Source organism: Aethalodelphis obliquidens, unplaced genomic scaffold, assembly GCF_003676395.1.
Source record: "Aethalodelphis obliquidens isolate GAN/ISIS:26980383/991018 unplaced genomic scaffold, ASM367639v1 scaffold2, whole genome shotgun sequence".
Lineage (NCBI taxonomy): Eukaryota > Metazoa > Chordata > Mammalia > Artiodactyla > Delphinidae > Aethalodelphis > Aethalodelphis obliquidens.
Genome location: NW_020837946.1, coordinates 29,655,500 through 29,674,173, shown reverse-complemented (window position 1 = coordinate 29,674,173; position 18,674 = coordinate 29,655,500). Strand labels below are relative to the sequence as shown.

The 18,674-nt window shown below is 41.0% G+C and overlaps 1 protein-coding gene across 2 annotated transcripts in view; it reads right to left on the bottom strand.

The window, feature by feature from the left end:
• The window catches only part of INO80D (INO80 complex subunit D), a 61,388-nt gene extending 43,181 nt beyond the window's left edge, over positions 1–18,207 (bottom strand). The window contains exon 1 of one of the 2 annotated variants that reach the window (XM_027123288.1): positions 18,105–18,207. The gene's annotated coding sequence lies outside the window, so the exon portion shown is untranslated. The remainder of the gene's footprint in view (positions 1–18,104) is intronic. The other variant, XM_027123278.1, reaches the window with a different exon arrangement.
• Positions 18,208–18,674: the final 467 nt, after the last annotated feature.

Sequence of the window (18,674 nt, the reverse complement as noted above, 5' to 3'; positions counted from 1 at the left end):
AGCGATGCTGCATCTGCCACTCCCCATCGCTCCCCATCGCCCACATGACCACCTGAACTATCACCCCCACCACCCCACCGGTCCGTAGAAAAACTGTCTTCCACGAAACTGGTCCCGGGTGCCAAAAAGGGTGGGGACCACTGGTCTAACCCACCTTCTCCACATTCCAGAAGTCACCCAGACAGCTGATGAACAGCTTAGATACCAGCTACAGAGAAACTCAAGAAACACTCTGTCACTTCCAAAACTAAATATGAAACTCCTTATACCAGTGAATGACAAGATACATAAATCCTTGAAGAGTCAGAAGATAAGTCTGCTCAAGTCTGTTTATCTGCCAAGGTAACTACAGTATTCACCTTGAACAAATGATTTAACCTCAGTTTTCTCATCTGTAAAATAGGGATAATATTAGTAGCTATGTTATCAGGTTGCTCTAAGGATCCGATGATACAAAGCACGCAACACGCGAAGTACCATGCCTTGTATAAGTTAAGCACTGAAGAAATAGAAGTTATTACTCATAAATGTTCTTATTATTACTACATTTTACCTGCTGATGATAAAGGGAGAGAATCTGTATTACCTTTGAGAAGCATTACACTTACTTTAGCAAAAAAAAAAAAAACTGAAACATTAGCCTGGTTAATAAAAATCACATTTGTTACTGAGTAAACCTAATCACACATCAATGTAAAACAAAAATAAGAGCTTTCCCTTTTCACTTTATCAGGAGGCAAGGAAGAAAAGTTGGACTAAAAATTTAAATTTAGCTGCCCCGAAGGTCTGGATGTTCAGGACAGGAAATTATTTCAAAGCAAACCCATGCTGTTTCATTTTTACACCATCTTTGGCCTGCTCATCCACCTGGCAAACATAAATCTTTCATGAATTAGTCCAAGTAAATCTACATGAACTTCAGGAAATAAATAGGCTGGAAATAAGTGACTGAAAAAAGTAACTGCTAGTATGAAAAAAGTAGCCTATATATGTATGAGAATGTTTTATAAATCATATGAAGGGTTAATGTTCACTTTTTACTGACATATTCTATCTAGATGGCATCATATCTATCAAGATTGATGATTCCCCCTTTCTTTCCAATGTTTATGCATCTTCTTTTTTCCTATTTGCATTGGCTAGAACTACTGGAACAATGTTAATAATAGCAACCACTGGTACTCCTAACTTTAAATGAGAACTGTTTTGAGTAATGGCAGCAATAATGCTGACTTCTGTGTTATGTTAAAGAAGTATAAAGAAATTCCTACTTTATTAAAAGTTGTTTCTTTTTAAAAAAAAAACTCAGAATTGATGGTTAATTTTTATTGAATTCTTTCCCAGCTTCTAGGGAAATGATCATTTTTCTCTTTTGTACTTTTAAAAGTATGTACTAAAAATATTTAGTATTGGGCTTCCCTGGTGGCGCAGTGGTTGGGAGTCTGCCTGCCGATGCAGGGCGTGCGGGTTCGTGCCCCGGTCCAGGAGGATCCCGTGAGCCGTGGCCGCTGGGCCTGCGTGCTCCGCAACGGGAGAGGCCGCAGCAGTGGAGGGCCCGTGTACCGCAAAAAAAAAATTTACTATTTAGTATTTCCTGATACTGTACTCTTCTTACACTCCTGGGATGAAAGCAACTTGGTCATCATGCGTTATTCTTCTAACGTATGGCTGAGTTACAGTTGCTAATATTGAGGATTTCTGATTTTTGTATTTTGAGAATGTCTAGAGGTTTTTTTTGTGCTTTGGCAGAATTAGGTGTTAATATAATATTTTAAAAAACAATTTATAAAATCTATGTTCCTGAACAGTTAAAAAGCATTGTAGTTATAATGTTACTTAGAAAGTTGCCTGGGCCTACTAGTGTCTTCTGCAGAGGAGGTTTTCAAGTTTATCTGCATACAATTTAGCTATGTGACCTCTTACGTTTAAATTTCTAAATATCTGTGACTCATTCTCGTATTCTGTGTATGTCCATACATATACGTGATATTTGTGCTTCCTCCTTTTGTTCATGATGGGCTTCAACAGGAGTTTATCTGTTGAATATTTTTACCAACATCCTCCCCCCAAAAACAAAAGCAAAACAAAACAAAACAAAACAAAACAAAACAAAACCCTCTTGGATTTATCAGCACCTCCATGTATTTTCTACTTCATCAATTTCTGCTTTTATATTTGTTCATTCTTTCTGCTTTCTTTCCATTTATTTTATTATTTTGTTAACTTCCTGGGCTGAATTCTTTTCTTTTCATTCTTTTCTTGCTTACTAATTTGTTTACATCTACGAATTTTCCTGAGTACTATTTTAATCATATCCCATAGGTACTAATACACAGAATTCTGATTATCAATACTTTCTAGTTGATTTGGATTTTATTTTTTTATTTCTCCTTTGACCCAAGAGTTATTTAATTTTTTCAGATGGTAGAGTTTTATGCTTCCCTTTGTTTTAGTGCTAGTTAAGAATAAGGAGCATTGGGAATTCCCTGGCGGTCCAGTGGTTAGGACTCCGTGCTTCCACTGCCTGGGGCCCAGGTCCAATCCCTGGTCAGGGAATTAAGATCCCACAAAAAAATAAAAATAAAAAAGAATAAGGAGCATACTGGTGTCTGAGTGATTCTCTGGGCCCAACAAAGGAACCAAGTTTCCAGAGCTCTGAAGACAAGGGGTAACACCCCAAAATATGGACTTATTTTCCATTCCACCTTCATTGGCCTAGCAGCTACCAAGAACAAAGGCTGCATCTCCAGATACCTAGTAAACAAATGCAGTACTGCTTCATGAACTGATTGCTTCTCTGAGGTGCCCACAAGCATATCTGGGGAGAACCTTCATGAATAAGTCGAGGAACGGCTGTCTTATGAGACTGGAGAGATTCCACAAAAGAATGGATGTCATGAAGGAGGCAATGGTTCAGGCAGAGAATAGATGCTGAGATTACAAGGAAGCTGGAGAAACAGAAGAAACACTTGAAGAAGGAAAAGAGAAACAGCTGGCTGCAACTGCCCTCACATCTTGAGAAAACAGCAGCAGTGTAGAGGAGTGTGAGGAAGGACAAAGGTGCTGAGACCTTGCTGAGAGCCCAGAGAGCTGACTGCAGCACACACTCATCCCCTGGGCAAGTCCTCGGCTGCCTCCCAGGAGTGTAAGACCCCAAATGAAGAAAAGCAAAAGCCCCAGTAGGCTCCTCAGGAGAATGGAATGGAAGACCCATCTCTTTCTCCAAACCCAAGAAAAAGAAATCAAGAAGCTGGTTAGCAGTGACCTTGCAGAGACAGCTAGCAGTGGAAGTCTTCCCAAGAGGAAGAAATCGTTCCCCAAAGAGGAACCAGTTAGTGACCCTGAAGTCAGAAACAAGAGTGCCCCCAAGAAAAAGAGGAAATTCTCTTCCAAGGAGCAGCCACTCAGCCGTGGACCTTTAGAGTCTGCTGGCAGCAAGAAGAGCAGCTCTAAGGAAAAGTTCTAAAAGCTATCCCAGGAAGATCAGAATGGACACTTCCCTGGTGGGGCATGACCCACGGAGATATTTCTCAACCCATCCCCTATATCCTAATAAAAACAAATTCACAAGGAAAAAAGAAAAAGAAGGAGCATAATCTGCATATATTTCTGATTTTGGATTTGACTGAGTTTTTATTTGGGGACTAACAGATATTCCTGGGAAAGAGTATTCGTTGTTTCCAGGGTATGTTGTTAGTTGTATCATATATCATGCTATTAACATTCACTATGTTATTACTTATTTCGTTTGCTTTCTTTATCTACCAAGAGCTGGAAGAGATGAATCAAAATCTCCTACTATCTTCTTATTTGTTTCTCCTTGTATTTATTTTATAAATTTTAAAGCTGTATTATTTGATACAGAGATTCATGATCACTAGACTGTCACTCTTTATCATTAGGAAATATAACTCAATTGATGCTTTTTGTCTTGAATTCAACCTTGTCTGACACTAATACCTGGACTCCATTTTTTTGGATGTGAACTTGCTGGTTAAGTCTTTACCCATCATTTTACTCTCAGGTTTTCTGAGGCACTCTTTTAGATCACAGGTCAGCAAACACTGGCTTATAAGACAAATTTGGCCCACTGCCTGTTTTTGTAAATAAAGTTTTATTGGAAGGCTGTCCTGTTCATTCATTTACACGTTGTATATGACTGCTTTCATGCTGTAACAGTAGAACCAGTAGTTGTACCACAAAGCCTAAAATATTTACTAAATTATTATTTGTTGGTCCCATTTTTAGATGCATCTCTTAACAGGTTTGACTTTTTTGCTCCAATCTGAGTCATTTTCTTTTAATAAATGAGTTCATCGAATTAATAATTTTGTATTTACTTACATGACAAATGTTTCATCTTAATTTTATTACCTTATTTTTTGTATTGTTTTTAGTTTTCAATTCTATCTTTTTATTACATATTTCACTATACAGTCTATTTTCTTAGAAGATTTATAGTCTGTGTCCTTTAAATAACATTTCTTTACTCCAAACTAAGAAAATTAGTATATTTAGCATTATTGTGATTAATCTCATGTTATGAATGAGAAAAATTTCCGTTTTTGTTAACTACCTACCCATTCCAACTCAGTGTTTCTTCCTTAGATTATTATTTCTACATTGCTATAGCTTATGACATTTTAATGTTTGTCCTACATTTAAAATTATTCGATGCTAATCACTACTCTTTCAACTTCGTTTTCAATTCATCTCTTGATTCAATAGTTGATAAAATATTTACCTCCCTTTTCCACATTCCCCACCAAGGACTGACTTATGGAAAATAAGCCATGGTTTTTGTTTAAAAATATATGTCAACTGAAATTATACTTAAACTATAGCTTGCCTGGACATAAGTCTTGGATATTTTTTTCTTTTCTGTCTATTGACTTTGTATAATTTTTTTCCATGTCTCCTAGAATGAAAAAGCCTGAGGCCAGCCTCTTTTATTGGAGGTTTGATTTTTTTCCCCCCACTTTAACCTAACAATAAAAGTCTTTATGGGAATTCCCTGGCGATCCAGTGGTTAGGACTCAGCACTCTCACTGCCGGGGCCAGGGTTCAATCCCTGGTCAGGGTATTAAGATCCCGTAAGCCACGTGGTGTGGCCAAAAATTAAAAAAAAAATTTTTTTAAGTCTCTATATTTAAATACTAGAAGCCATTCTAGAATTTCGTCTTTTATTGTGGGAAACTCTTCCTTAGTATCTTGAATTTTTTTTTCTACTTCATTTATTCTATTGTATCCTTCAGGGGTACCAATTATTGGTATGCTAGATTTACTGTCTTCCATATCTGTCTGTCTCTAGTCTTTATTTTTCGTTTATTTATTTGCAGTATGCGGGCCTCTCACTGTTGTGGCCTCTCCCGTTGAGAAGCACAGTCTCCAGACGGCCATGGCTCACGGGCCCAGCCACTCCGCGGCATGTGGGATCTTCCCGGACTGGGGCACGAACCCGTGTCCCCTGCATCGGCAGGCGGACTCTCAACCACTGAGCCACCAGGGAAGCCCTCTAGTCTTTATTTTTACTTTTTCCATTTTGGATTGTTCAAATTTCTCAAGCTCACCTCCATTATCATCAGCTATAGTGTATATGTGTTGCTTTGAAAGTGACCTTCATTTCTACAATGACTATATTTTCCTCTTTTATTTCATACCCTGGTTCCCTGAGCTCACTCTTATATCTTATTTATTTCTTGAGCTTTTGTATCTCATCTTTAAACTCCTGTTTCAGAGGAGTCATGTCTCGCCCCCAACTCTGCACACCACCTCCCAGCATAAGGAACTATTTATTCATAATTTTCACTTTCTCTGTTCTTTCTGAAAATGATCATCTCCAACACTCCTCCCTTAAGGCTTGACTCAATGTTGGATTAGTCTCCCCAACTCGCAGGGGCCCACATGGCATAGATTAGGGGATGATAATTTAGGCTTTATTTCTGTTCAGTTGACCAGATCAGCAGCTATATGGCTGCATGCTGCCAGTTTCTCCTCTACTCTCAACTTCTTGCAAAAATAGTACGACTCTACGGTTTGTTATTCAACCCCACCTCTCCTGCCACTCAGGGAGCACAATGTATATACCAACTTTGACATTCCTAGTAAGGGGATCACTAGTTTCGTCCTCATGGTGTGTCACCTACTTGGGAGGAAGCTGCTTCCCCCACTTTGCTTGAGTTCTACAGAGGAAATCATCCTCTCCTTGCATCCTCTCTTGCCCTGGTTCCATTCCCACTGCACTTAAATAGCACTAATTCATATATTCTGATTACAAGGTTTTTTTTTAGTTATCATATATTCTGATTACAAGGTTTTTTTTTAGTTTCTTCTGTTTCTCATTCTCCTTATTCTTTTTAGTTGGTTTAGACAACAGAGATGTCAGTATTCTGACATCATTAACCAGAAGTATCTTTTAAAATTCTGTATAGTAAAATGTACCAAAATAAAATCAAAATCATAAAACAAATTATCTAAGTTTTACAACAAACATATTCCTTACGTTATTTTCTGTTTATTTTAAAGAATCAACATGTTATTAAAGAAGTTACTAAACTTGATTCATTTTCACTATGTCAAATCCATGTGATTCTAGCTTTAATGACAAGTATTTATTTATTAAACACTGATGGCAAGTCCATCATTTTCGGAGAAGCTATAGAGGATATTAATAGTAAAAGACATAATTTTTTCCCTGAAAAGATTATAATCTATGCAATGAGAGGCACTCAATAGAAAGGACGTGAATAACTGGAGGACTTCACCCAGAGCTCTGAGCACCCAGGCGCCTCTGGTCTCACTAAGCCCAAGGATAGGCCCTCTGTCCAGAGCAATGGATGTCTTCCTCTTTGTGCCCCCTCCTCCAGCCAGCCCTAGCCTCAGAACACAGCTCAGTTGTCACCACATGCAGATTCCCTAAGGCTGAGTTAGTTACATGCTCCTCTGAGGTACTCTGTGCATTTCCCTGTTTTAACCCTTATCACATTCTACTTTAATTGCCTGTTCTTCCGTTGTTTTCCGTCTTAGGAAATAAGCTCCTAGAGGGATAAACAGCTTTCTGTTCATCATTATATCCCAGAGCTTAGCATAGTGCCCAGAAGTTAATAGCTGCTCAATAAGTACATGCTGCCTACATAATAGCTTCTGTAGTACCTCAATTCTAGGTTGTCTACCCAAAACAGGTTACTAGATTCACCCACCAATAATTAATTTTTAAAAATCACTAAATTGGTACTTCAGACAGTCTACACAATAATTTCTAATAGCCATAGCCATATACCAAGAGAAAGTATAATTTAGAAGCTTTAAATTTTTTGAATATTGCAGTACATCTGAGGTAACACCAAACGTTTCATCAAATAGATTCACATAATTTGCTACCCAATGTCTATCTGGCAAATAATGTTTTTTAAAACAATGTAAGGGGCTTCCCTGGTGGCAGTGTTTGAGAATTTGCCTGCTAATGCAGGGGACACAGGTTCAAGCCCTGGTCTGGGAGGATCCCACATGCCGCGGAGTAACTGGGCCCGTGAGCCACAGCTACTGAGCCTGCGTGTCTGGAGCCTGTGCTCCGCAACAAGAGAGGCCGCGATAGTAGTGAGAGGCCCACGCGCCACGATGAAGAATGGCCCCGCTTGCCACAACTAGAGAAAGCCCTCACACAGAAACGAAGACCCAACACAGCAAAAATAAATTAATTAATTAATAAACTCCTACCTCCAACATCTTCTGAATTAAAATCTACCTATTCAACTTCCTCCTAACTCTAAGAATTCATTAATCTATCCAACTGCCCTCTTTCAGCATTTGCCACAAGGTGCTAAAGCTCTTGCTAATGACCTCTATGCCATTACAAATGGGTGTTTAATTGCAATCTTATAAACAACTTCTCTTCAACCTTAGTTTTTTTTACATCTACCTGTTATTTTTTTTCTATTAATATTTCTTTGATTTTTAACGTATTAAAGTCCTACTAAAAGCCAATTTTCCATCTCCTTTTTGAACAATCACCTACCTGTTCTCCATTTTCAAATCCCTCTTTTAAAAGCCCAATTCAGGGACTTCCCTGGTGGCGCAGTGGTTAAGAATCCACCTGCTAATGCAGGGGACACAGGTTCCATCCCTGGTCCAGGAAGATCCCACATGCCGCGGAGCAACTAAGCCACTGAGCCACAACTACTGAGCCTGCGCTCTAGAGCCCGACAGCTACAACCACTGAAGTCCGCATGCCCTAGAGCAACTACTGAGCCCGAGTGCCTAGAGCCCATGCTCAGCAACAAGGGAAGCCACCACAGTGAGAAGCCTGTGCACCACAACGAAGAAGAGTATAGCTGCTCGCCGCAACTAGAGAAAGCTTGCACGTAGCAACAAAGACCCAATGCAGCCAAAAATAAATTAAATTAATAAAAAAAATTTTTAAGCCCAATTTAATCTTTATACTTATATTTTCAATTCCTTAATGTATTCAAACTCACTTTATATACCATAAAAGGAAAGAATGTTGGGGGACAATGGCCCTCTACTTTGAAATCTAACTTCCTTCTTAATGAGTATTATTTAATATCAAAACCACTTTGTCTATAGGGACTTCCCTGGCAGTCCAGTGGTTAAGACTGCACTCCCAATGCAGGAGGCACTGGTTCGACCCCTGGTTGGAGAACTAAGATCCTGCATGCCGCATGGCATGGCCAAAAAAAAATCACTTTGTCTGTAAACTGGAAACTATTCATCTGGTCTTCTCTACATTAACAGGTTTTTCCTTTTAAATTAAAGAAGAAATCATCACAAAAGCGCTAAGGTAGATCTCAGGGGAAGAAAAAAAAAACTATATATTTTTCATTTTTTACGTCTAGCCTCCCACCACTTAAGTTCTTTACCCCTACTCCACCAAAGATGAAGTTCACATGGCCTTCACTCATTGACATTCATTGTAAGATAAAATAAGAGATGAAACATATAATTTATAAAGTCCACATGATCTTAATCAAATGGCTTACAGACCCTAATATTTAAATACAATCCCACTGACTAATCCACTTAGAACTATACCTAAGCTCTACCTTTTAATACACGATGAATATCACTAAAAAAAAAATCGTAACCAGACTAAATGTATCACAGCTATAGTACATACTATATTCCGCTGTGGAAATAACTTGTTTAGAATTAGAATACAAACAGATCTATGTTCCCTTAAAGAAGAGAATTAAGGTAATTAAGCACTTAAGAGCAGCAGTAGAATATACACTCTTATTATTACCAAAAAAGCAAAAATAACTTATTACCGAGAATAGACCCACAGAAAGAATACTTTCACAGCAAACATATCCATATACTGAAATTCAAGAGAAGGAAATATGGGTAGGTGTAAAACAACACAAAAAAATCCTTCTTGATATTACATGCTGAGTTTAATGAAAAATAAATTCCTTTCCACAGTTTCTTTCTTCTGCAAAAACGGAGGAATAAGACATTAGCAGGGAGAAAAGTAAGAAAGATAAGCTTTTTTTTTTCCTGAAGTACCTGTTCATATTTCTTTTTTTTTTTAACATCTTTATTGGAGTATAATTGCTTTACAGTGGTGTGTTAGGTTTCTGCTTTATAACAAAGTGAATCAGTTATACATATACATATGTTCCCATATCTCTTCCCTCTTGTGGAGACAAAACACCTGTATGCAGAAAATTATAAGACACTGATGAAAGAAATTAAAGATGATACAAATAGATGGAGAGATATACCATGTTCTTGGATTGGAAGAATCAACATTGTGAAAAAGACTCTACTACCCAAAGCAATCTACAGATCCAATACAATCCCTATCAAACTACCACTGGCATTTTTTACAGAACTAGAACAAATAAATTCACAATTTGTATGGAAACACAAGACTCCGAATAACCAAAGCAATCTTGAGAATGAAAAATGGAGTTGGAGGAATCAGGCTCCCTGACTTCAGACTATACTATAAAGCTACAGTAATCAAGACAGTATGGTACTGGCACAAAAACAGAAATATAGATCAATGGAACAGCATAGAAAGCCCAGAGATAAACCCACGCACATATGGTCACCTTATCTTTGATAAAGGAGGCAAGAATATACAGTGGAGAAAAGAGCCTCTTCAATAAGTGGTGCTGGGAAAAACTGGACAGGTACATGTAAAAGTATGAAATTAGTACACTCCCTAACACCATACACAAAAATAAACTCAAAATGGATTAAAGACCTAAATGTAAGGCCAGACACTATAATACTCTTAGAGGAAAACATAGGCAGAACACTCTATGACATAAATCACAGCAAGATCCTTTCTGACCCACCTCCTAGAGAAATGGAAATAAAAACAAACAAATGGGACCTAGTGAAACTTAAAGCTTTTGCACAGCAAAGGAAACCATAAACAAGACCAAAAGACAACCCTCAGAATGGGAGAAAATATTTGCAAATGAAGCAACTGACAAAGGATTAATCTCCAAAATTTACAAGCAGCTCATGCAGCTCAATAACAAAAAAACAAACAACCCAATCCAAAAATGGGCAGAAGACCTAAATAGACATTTCTCCAAAGATAAGCTTTTAACAAAAGCAACCTACAGCCCTTTCGGTCTTCTAACAGCAACCATAAACCAATTTGCAAAAATTTGAACATTATTCTCTTTGGGACTGCCACTGTATCACCTCCATGTGGAATCTCTGCGTGTCATTACTGTTCTTTTGAGTCTCAAGTTTCAGAAGCACGTTCATTTCACTGCCACAGCATTTTCCCCTAATTGCCATCTGTAATTTTATATTCTACCCCCTTTTAAGAGCCTGGACCTACAACATACCTTACAATTTTTTCTAATCCAACATGAACCTAAATTCTCAGAATGTTAGTTTTCTAATATATTTAATACAAACGAAAAGAATTTTTACTTATCCCAGATCATATAAAGTCTTAAAAAGCATGTCCCCCCTACTTTAAGCTTTTTTTGAAATGAATTTTAATTCAACTTCATGGAGCATAAAAATGCGATACTAAACAGATTATTATTATTATTGATTTTTTTAAAAACCAGCAATATCCCACATATCAATGTGAAAAGTAGTAAAATTAGACTCAGAAATGATAAAAATCTATGAACTGATGTGATTCAAAGAGAAAGATCAGTGAGAAAAACTGTCTATCACCCCAAAATATAAACAATATTCAACATGAAGTTCAAACTTCAACATGAAGTTCAAACAGAAATGATAAAAATCTATCAACTGATGTGATTCAAAGAGAAAGATCAGTGAGAAAAACTGCCTATCACCCCAAAATATAAACAATATTCAACATGAAGTTCAAACTAGAATATTTAAAAATAAATTGCTTATTGAATGTCTATTATGTGCCAAACACTGTGCTCAAACAGCATTGTACAAATAAGTTTGCACTGTGAATTTTAATTAAAATGGCCTTTATGCTAGTCGAATTCTTTACCTAATTTACTAGAAAGGTAAGGATAGCTCATGCAGCAGTTGAGAGCACTTACTGGCTTTAGTGGGCATCAGAGATGGTGCTTCAATCTGGCTCTGCTAATTACTGGGTGTCTGACCTTGGGCAAGTTATTTAGGTTTCAGTTTTCTCAGTTGTAAAGAAAGGATTTACAATAGTATGTACCTCATTGAGTCACTTAGGAGAATTAAATTAGGTATTTCATGTGCATGGTACCTAGCACATACTAATCACTTAATGTTAAGTACTATTAGAAGCAGTAAGTAGTAGTTTATTGGTATTATTTTAATCAAAGACCTGCAGGGCTGAAATGCAGTTTCCAGCTGCTGCTGGTTTTCTGAATGGTACAACATAATTCTCGGTTAAGTCAGGTCCTCCCACCTTCTTGAGGCTAGGGTAACAGAATCCACTGAGACCTGTTTTCTATAATCCATATTAAAAATCTAATATTAAATTATCTTCTACATTCTACAGAACATCTATATTCCTGGTGTTCTGGTGTTCTTAGGATGACAATACTAGCAGAATGAGCAGTGTCTGATTGGGTTACAGCATTTATTAGCTCCAGTTAACAATCCTTTACAACAAATGCTTTCTGAGTTTCTATCCATGCCACAGTCACTCTCAATTGTTACAGAAACCCTATATTGCAGGACAAGAAGAAAGAAAAATTAAGTTGTAGTTACAGTCCTCAAAGTTCTTTTGTTCTAAGAAATCTGAAACCAATGGCCTCTTTGTTGCTAAATTCCAGGTCCACCTTTCCATCCTTATCTCACTTGACCTCTCTGCGGCACCTGACACTTTCTCTTTCTCGAAAACTCTCTTTCTGGCCGCTCAGTCATGGCTTCTCTTGACCCCAGACTTAAATGTCAATGTTCCCCAAGATGCTCTTAATCTTGTTTTATAGGGATCCAAGATGAAATGCCTACATGGGCCACAGGGGTGGGCCATGGCCAGACTTTGGCAAACTTTGCTTATCTAAAGGCAGCAGACTCAAACCAGTTCCAACAAGTTGGCACGATTAAAACACACAGGCGCGCGTGGACCCAAGGGTTCCAGATCTTCCAATTTTTCAAAGACAAAAATCCAAATTTTCCCACAAAATCTTTTCCATGTCAGCAGCTCATTTAAACTGTTGAAATACAAGATGCGTGACCTTGAGCAAGTTGTTTTACAAATCTGTTTCCTCATCTATAACGTGTCAATGATAAACTCACACACAAAGAGTGAATGTCAGACAAAACATTTTTACAGGCTTTCATTTTAATGTCTGCTCTACATCTACCCCAAGATTAGATTATTCCAAGTTTCAAGCAAATGTATAAAACTGTGAATAGGCATAAATGCATTTTACTGGAGAAGGGGCCAGAAAGATCATCAGATTCCCCAAAAACACTAAGAACCACTGACTAAACCAAATTTTTCTAATTCTACAACTTCAGCTGTTACCTATACGAGGATGGTTCCCAAATCTACATCCCGTCAACCTATGAAGACCGCTTTTTACCTCCGTAACAGCCTCTCCACTGACTTCTCTCCATCTCCACTGCCACCTCGTTAGTCCAAACCTTCAATCTCTTCTCAGCAGCTGTCTCGCTTGCCCTCCTTCGTTCCACTTTTTGTACAATTCAAATCTTCTAAAATGCAAATAATTTATTTGGCCAAAGGCCTACATAAATGTAAAATGAATCCAAATCCCTTGGCCTAAGTACAAACTCCTTAGGACCTGGTCAGGCTGACCACTCCCTCTCCCATTATAGATTCCTACTCCTCCAATTCCTACAATTTGCAATACAGAATACTCCTTTGTCCTTAGGCATTTATTAGTACTTGCAGGTCCCACCTCCTGGAATGCCTTTCTAACTCCTCCCATTCGCTCAGGGCAGAAATCCCCCCCGGAAAATGCTAACTGCTTGCCCCTAGGCCAGAATAAGTAGGTTTCCTTCCTCCAGGCTAAACTACCCCTCACCATTCAAAGATGTAAATGTCAGCTTTATTTTTCTTCTCCACTAGACTAAAAACTCCTCAAGGGCAGACAATGTGTCTTTTTATTACAAGGCCCAGGGCTACCACTAAAGAAGCTAATCTGTTAAATGAATGAAACACCACTGGCTTCAGCAAATCCTACCCACCACCTCAGATAAACATCCTACCCTCCCAAGGTGAGCCTACCAAAGCCACAGACTACTCAGCCCTTCAAAGCCATGCAACACACACAGCTGCAAGCAGATAACTTCTAGAGTTTAAAAGGAGCTAGAAGTAAACCCACCTTCTCTGCCCACTGGTGTACTTACCACTCCTTTACATTAACCAACTCAGAGCTCAACGACAGAGATGAGGCTAACATCAAGCTACTGAAACTTTCTATGAATATACTGCTGATTTTTACTGGCACAAAAATATTTATTTGCCCCATGAAAGTAATTATTATATTGTATCTGTACTCAAATACGTATTAGTATTAATATATGCTGAGTCAAGCACTCATTCACAGTGAAAAATTCACATTGAGAATATTAAAAAATCTTTAAAGGAAAATATTATATAAAGGTCACACGCCAGGCACCACTCTAAAGGCTTTATGTGCAATTCCTCATTTAATCATCACAGCAACCCTATGAAAAAGGTGTTATTATCACCCCCTTTCACAGATGAATAAACTGAGACTTAATGAGAGTAATTTACCCAAGTTACATAGGTAGAATTCAAAGCCAATTTGTCTCCACAGCCCAAGCTTTTAAGCAATACAAAACTATACAACACTGTTAAATGGAAGATCCTGAAATTATGCAGTATGCACATACAATCACAAAATAGGGAAAAACACACACACACAACAAAATGTTAACAATGGTTATCTCCTGAATGGGATGAATATGAGCAAATATTACCTTTAGTCAGAAAAAAAGCAAACAGACGAGAAATAGTATAGACGGTGCTAATAGAAAAGTAGAGTAGGCTAGGGGAATTAGGTGCCAAGCACATGGGCTATCTCATCTAATCTTTACAACAAAAAGAAGTTATTTCTGTTCTATAGATAAAGGCTGAGAACCTGCCCAGTGGAAGAACTGGGATCAGAACCCAAGGCCCAGCCCAAATACGGCTGACGGCAGGATACTATGCTACAAATAAAATGCAACCAAAAAGCTGTCTTAAAACCAAGTCACATTCTGGGAAAGAATCAGAACCAAGTAGCCTGGCATCTTAAGTGCAAGGAGGGGAAAAAAGGGAGACCTAAGGTTTTCATTTTAAGTTGATCAAAAGTAACTCTGCAAGTGTCCCCAAAAAGCCAGGACCAGCCATTACAGTCAGGGTTCTGGAATAAACTCATACCTAAAGGAAGTGGGGAGGAGACTCCACTGCTGTTTGTTTTGCAAAGCACAGAGTCGCATTAGCATAAGTTAAATGGACTTGGATGGGACACCATTGTATAGGCAGTGGAGTAGCTCCACTGGGGACAATTTGCTGCCTCCACCCCAGTCTCACCAATTCATCCATTGTTTACAAGTTACCAGGTGTGTGTGGGGAGACACGGAGTGCTACCTGTCTCGGAATATTGCTGTTAACTGTATTCACATACAAATACCTCTCATTATCAATAACTACTGTTCCAAAGCTGGATAGTGAGAGCTACTAACCCTGGGGAAACATTTCAGGTAAGAATGAATGGATCAGCATTTTTTTTTGAAATGACATGTTTAATTTTGGGTGCTCTGACTTGGAAATTTTTAAATCCATCTAAACTATAATTTCATTTCTCTAAAAATAGTACTAACATTACTCACTGAGAAAAATGGTTGGGGTAGGGTATACAAATTTCCTTACACAATCTTTTGGAGGAAAGAAAACGATTACTTCAGACTTATAAATGAAAATTAAACATCTGTTTTTGAAACTAAATATTTAACAGTGAAAAAGTATATTACCTTAGCAACTTAAAATTCATTCAATTTTGCCTTGAAAGTCTTTTCTTAGTTTCACATACAATGTATTTGAAAACCACCATTCCTTCAAAAATAAAGTAGCCCATGGGGTGATTAGAGCAGGAAAGATGTGTAGGCCGGGGAGTTCAAAACTTTTGGGATTTGTTCATATACAGATTTTGGAAGTCTGGGAATATGATGCCAACAATATACCTTAAAAATATCAAATTATGAGGCAAAGAGATTTTTTGAAACCTTAAAATGTCCTAAGAGACTCATAGACTGATTTCTTCCATCCAATATGCTCCAAAAATAAGGACAAGCTATAACAGAAGTAATAATTTTGGGTACACAGTATATGAAAACATCAAAATCAATAAGCAATTTCAATTAATCAATAAAGTTAAACAACCATTAAATGTAATTTGCATTTTTGTAAGAAATCCATACAATCTCAAATATCAAGCCTTTCTTAAGTAAAATACTAAATGGCTGGATGGCTGTCATTGTGGAGAAACAGAAGGAGTTTTATTTTAGGCAGACAAAAGGAAAAGAAGCCACACTTACTAAGAATCACAGAAGGAATCTCACTTCCACGCCTAACAGAAGTCAGCACTGACCAAGTCCTGGGTTACCCCTTGCCCTCTGCAAGTACCACCTTGTCCCTGGGTAACAGTGTTCTGGGTGGGTGGGGGAGGAGGGATGAGCAGTCAGAATGTGGAACACCTCTGCCAGCCAACTCCAGCCTACTACCAGGCAGGATACACATACCTACACACAACCTCCTGTCCTAGGTCTGCTAAAAAAAAAGCTGGGAAGAAAAGGGCGAATGAAAGAGGAAAAATCACCTCTCCAAACATGCCCACGCTGGGGGCTGGGAGTGGGGGGCAGGGCACATTAACATTTCGACTTCCACACTAAAGAACACCAGGAGGTTAAGTGTAGCCACAGGAAACATCCCATCCCCGAAAACCAGGAAATCTAGATTTGGAAATTTAAGTTTTCGATTTTTCTTTTTTTTTTTTTTAACTTTCAAAACTCACGGCACCAAAATATAGCTAAAATTGGATCCGTTTAAACATAGAGAGAAAAAAAAAAACCCATACTCAAACCACACCGTGTCAGCTATGTTCTGTCCCCCGAGGACTCTTCCACAGACCCTTCTGAGTTGTGGCAATAACAAGTTTCCTTAAAATGCCCATTTTTCTATTTCTAGGGTCGAACCTAAGAGTATCACAGAAATCCAAATAGCTGTTATCAGAATAAATAAACGACTGATCCTTAAACTGCAGACTTTGTTTCAGGAGCTGCCCTGCCCACCTCCACTCCCTCCTCATTCTTAATGCTTCCCAGCAGGGTCCGTCCTGAGAACCTGGGTCTCCCTCTTGGGTCCCGTCCCCGCGCTTGTTTTCCCGGACATTGACCAAATAGGACAGGAAACTCCTCCATCTGGGGGCTGCTCGAGACATCCAGCCCCCTCTCACTGACAGGCTCCTCACCGCTCCCTACCTCTTTCCCTCAGCAAGGCTATCCAGAAAAGGGGGCTCGAGACCCAAAGGAGCCAGGGATGGGAGGGGGGTGGGTGCTCAATCTGAACATAACACCCCCGGTTTCCGGGGTGAGGGCTAAAAAAGCGATTAGGAAAGCCTGCCCCGTAGAAATACCACCTGAATTTACCTCCTCCCTTCCCACTGCAACAAGCCCAGTCACTAATAAGCTAAGACAAATCCCTGGAAAACTTTTGCAAACGGGCCGAGCGGGCCCTCTCCCCAGCCGGGGGGCTCCCGGGGAAGGGGCTGGAGTCTGCAGCCCTGGAAGGGCTCGCCGGGGAGCGGGCGAGGGGTGCAGGGGCGGAGTACCTTCCACGGACAGGAACTGGCAAAGAGTTTCAAAATAGCCGAGTGCTCTCCCCCACGCCCTCGGGGGTCGCGAGCGCTAGGACCGGGGCTCCCCGAAAGGAGACCAGCCCCCAATTCGGGCCTAAAAGGAAACTTTCCGGGCCGCGGCTGCACCTGACTCTTCACCACCCCTTCACCCCACCCCACGCCCGCCAGGCCGCCCGCCCCGCCCCGGCCTGACCGCCCGGAGCGCAGAGGAGGGGGAGAAATAAATTCAACTATTACCGGAATCGGGGGTGGGGGGCGTCGGCGAGAGAGCGGGGGAGGGGGGCGGCTGGGCGCCCATTCCCCGCTCCTAGGCCCTGACGCCCCGGTCCCGGCCGCCCGGGCCTGCCGCCCCGCGGGGGAGCCTTCCGGGGCCCCGCGCAAGATTCGGCCCAGCAGCGCCGCCGTCCCGCCCGGAGGCCCCGGGAGACCCGAAGGAGCGCGGGGAGGCCCGGGGTGCGGGGGCAGGGCGCGGCCGCTGCGGCGCCCGCCGGCCCGAGGCCTAACCGGCGCCCCCACCCCCACCCCGGCCCGCGCAGGCCGCGCCGCTCGCCCCGCTCCGGCCCCGGCTGCACCCCCGCCCGGCGGCCTGCCGTCGTCAACCGTGGGCGCCCCCCAGGCCCCCGAGTCCCCAGCCCCCGCCACCCCGGCGCCGGCCCCTCTCACCCTTTCATTCTCTGCCCGGGGCCTGGCGCGGGCCGGCGAATCCCCGGCCTCACGTAAGCGCGCTCGCCGCCCGCCCAGCCTGCGCGGCCCAGCCCGCCGCCCTACGGGAGCCCGGGGATGTGGGCCGGGCCTGGGGCCGCCTCTGCTTACCTTTCAGCTGCTTTTTTTTTTTTCTCCTTCCCCCCTTTTCCCTCGGCTGGTCTGACAGATCAGAGTGAGAGGCGCTGGCAATGGACTAGGAAGCTCGGCCGCCGCTGCTACTGCTCCCCCCTGGGCTCCGGCAAGAGCCTTTCCCTGTCAAGCAAGAGGGGTGAGGATCATATTTTTATTTTGGAAACTAAAAAGTGCTCCCAGGGTCGGTGATTATTAAGGGGAAATCCCTGAATATACTCTCCAGCCAAGAAGGCAGGGCTGCCGGAGCTGCACAAGAAGAGGCAGCAGCCTCCTACAGCACCACTACAGGCACTGCGAGGACATAACACCAGAGAGCAGCTCCTCTGCCCTCCGAAACGACAACTTTCCTACCATCTTGGAGGCAGAGGAAAGGGGGGCCGGGGGGAAAAGTGCACCCGCTCCCGGTAAAGTACAAATTTCGAATTCTCATCTCTGGAAAAAAGTCCACACCGGCCGTCTACACCGGCGCCTGGGGGAAAAAGCGGGGAAGAAACTGGGGGTGCTTGAGAAACGTTTGCATTTGCACCAGGGGGAAAAATGTTTCTG